Below are 3,520 nucleotides of genomic sequence, written 5' to 3' on the forward strand. Positions count from 1 at the left end.
GTTATACACAACCTCAACTCATATGGGACTACCCCCTGAATTTAAGCATATTAATTAGGGGAGGAAAAGAAACTAACAAGGATTTTCTTAGTAGCGGAGAGCGAAAAGAAATCAGTTCAGCACTAAGTCACTTTGTCTATATGGCAAATGTGAGATGCAGTGTATGGAGCGTCAATATTCTAGTATGAGAAATTAACGATTTAAGTCCTTCTTAAATGAGGCCATTTACCCATAGAGGGTGCCAGGCCCGTATAACGTTAATGATTACTAGATGATGTTTCCAAAGAGTCGTGTTGCTTGATAGTGCAGCACTAAGTGGGTGGTAAACCCCATCTAAAACTAAATATAACCATGAGACCGATAGTAAACAAGTACCGTGAGGGAAAGTTGAAAAGAACTCTGAATAGAGAGTTAAACAGTACGTGAAACTGCTTAGAGGTTAAGCCCGATGAACCTGAATATCCGTTATGGAAAATTCATCATTAGAATTGTAATATTTAAACAATATTATGATAATAGTGTGCATTTTTCCATATAAGTACATTGTAATCTATTAGCATACCAAATTTATCATAAAATATATATACATATATAATGGCATAATTATCATTGATTTTTGTGTTTATTATATGCACTTGTAGGATTAACAATGCGAAAGATTCAGGATACCTTCGGGACCCGTCTTGAAACACGGACCAAGGAGTCTAACATATGTGCAAGTTATTGGGATATAAACCTAATAGCGTAATTAACTTGACTAATAATGGGATTAGTTTTTTAACTATTTATAGCTAATTAACACAATCCCGGGGCGTTCTATATAGTTATGTATAATGATATTTATATTATTTATGCCTCTAACTGGAACGTACCTTGAGCATATATGCTGTGACCCGAAAGATGGTGAACTATACTTGATCAGGTTGAAGTCAGGGGAAACCCTTCCGAAGCTTCCCTCAGGATAGCTGGTGCATTTTAATATTATATAAAATAATCTTATCTGGTAAAGCGAATGATTAGAGGCCTTAGGGTCGAAACGATCTTAACCTATTCTCAAACTTTAAATGGGTAAGAACCTTAACTTTCTTGATATGAAGTTCAAGGTTATGATATAATGTGCCCAGTGGGATACGTTTGGTAAGCAGAACTAGCGCTCTGGGATGAACCAAACCATGAAAGGCGTTGGTTGCTTAAAACAGCAGGACGGTGATCATGGAAGTCGAAATCCGCTAAGGAGTGTGTAACAACTCACCTGCCGAAGCAACTAGCCCTTAAAATGGATGGCGCTTAAGTTGTATACCTATACATTACCGCTAAAGTAGATGATTTATATTACTTGTAATATAAATTTTGAAACTTTAGTGAGTAGGAAGGTACAATGGTATGCGTAGAAGTGTTTGGCGTAAGCCTGCATGGAGCTGCCATTGGTACAGATCTTGGTGGTAGTAGCAAATAATCGAATGAGACCTTGGAGGACTGAAGTGGAGAAGGGTTTCGTGTGAACAGTGGTTGATCACGAGTTAGTCGGTCCTAAGTTCAAGGCGAAAGCCGAAAATTTTCAAGTAAAATACAAATGCCAAACAAATATATATATTATATAAAATCTAGCTAAATTAATATACTTGAATAATTTTGAACGGTTCCAATTCCGTAACCTGTTGAGTATCCGTTTGTTATTAAATATGGGCCTCGTGCTCATCCTGGAAACAGGAACGACCATAAAGAAGCCGTCGAGAGATATCGGAAGAGTTTTCTTTTCTGTTTTATAGCCGTACTACCATGGAAGTCTTTCGCAGAGAGATATGGTAGATGGGCTAGAAGAGCATGACATATACTGTTGTGTCAATATCAAGGTTTATGTGCTCGTTCTGGGTAAATAGAGTTTCTAGCATTTATGTTAGTTACTTGTTCCCCGGATAGTTTAGTTACGTAGCCAATTGTGGAACTTTCTTGCTAAAATTTTTAAGAATACTAATTGGGTTAAACCAATTAGTTCTTATTAATTATAACGATTATCAATTAATAATCAATTCAGAACTGGCACGGAATTGGGGAATCCGACTGTCTAATTAATACAAAGCATTGTGATGGCCCTAGCGGGTTTTGACACAATGGGATTTCTGCCCAGTGCTCTGAATGTCAAAGTGAAGACATTCAAGTAAGCGCGGGTCAACGGCGGGAGTAACTATGACTCTCTTAAGGTAGCCAAACGCCTCGTCATCTAATTAGTGACGCGCATTAATGGATTAACAACGGACGTGTGTTTTCTCGTGGTCCCAATCAAACGGTCATTTCAAAGTTATTTCTGGGTGTATAGAGCTCGAAATTGGACTAAAATTCGCAGTTTAGTGCAAGGAAGACGCTTGTGTAAAAACCTTTTTGAAGAGTGAGCGGTAAGAGTGGAAATCGCCGTTTTCCTTTGTGGAAAATTTCCACACGTGCGCGTGGGTGAGTGCAGCCGCGAGAACTTTCGTGAGAGCAAAAGCGGCGAGAGCGATCTTTCTCTCTCGCAGTCAGCTGTTCTAGCGGGTGTGTGTACCGGCTAAACTTGCGTATCGGGTAAGTGTACTTGCTCGAGTAAGTTTGGTGGTAGGAGGAAAATGGCTCCATCTCCGGCAGGTGGATGCTCGGGCAGTGAGTCTGCGAGCAGTCGTAGCGGCAGTGTTAGCCGTGATAGGCAGGGTCGGTCGAAGGGAAAGCGTGGCAGAGGTGCAGCTGCGAGGGATGCCTCACAGGCCAAGTATGTGGCCATCGACGGAGGCAGTGGTGGACCGAAGCAACTTGTGGAGAAGACGCTGTCATCGTTGGAGATGCCGCCGCCGCCGGCTCCCGTTGCTGCCATCGTCCCCGCTGCTGGCACTGTCCCCGCTGCCTCCTCTGCCGATGCCTGCGTCGGCGTCGCAGCTGGCGCCGCTGCTGGCGCCGCTGCCACCGGAGAAGGAGAATGCGTAGAGGAGTTCGAGGCAATGGAGATCGTGAGAGGTGGCCTCGGCCGAATTTCCGCGGAGATCGCAAAAATTAGGTCGGAGATCATGCTGAATGTCATCACCTGCCTGGGACGAAGCTCCACGAGGGAGTTACTCAGAGTCGCCGCATAGTACGAGGCCCTGATCTCGGCGCTCACGGTGCGCAATGCGATTTTGGAGGACCGGTGGACCGCCGCCACCGCCGACTATCCAACATGGAGCCGCCCATATGCCCTCGGTGTATGCCACTGCGTACCCCAGCCTGCCGGTGTCCTCTGTCATGCCCCCTGCCGTGCCGGTCCCGATGCCGCGGAAGCCGCGCGAGACCTGGTCGGCTGTGGTGCACAGCTCAGACCCGAACATTTCGGGGCAGCAGCTGGCTGAAAAGGTGCGGAAGGAGATTGCTCCTTCACTAGGAGTCCGTCTGCATGAAGTCAGGGGACTGGCGCGTGGCGGTGCCATTATCCGCACCCCGTCGTCCGGGGAAATAAGGAAGGTTGTGGCAAACAGGAAGTTTGCAGAAGCTGGCTTGGAGGTGAAGCAAAGCCCAGCCC

This window comes from Drosophila biarmipes, chromosome X (genome assembly GCF_025231255.1).
Source record: "Drosophila biarmipes strain raj3 chromosome X, RU_DBia_V1.1, whole genome shotgun sequence".
Taxonomy (NCBI): domain Eukaryota; kingdom Metazoa; phylum Arthropoda; class Insecta; order Diptera; family Drosophilidae; genus Drosophila; species Drosophila biarmipes.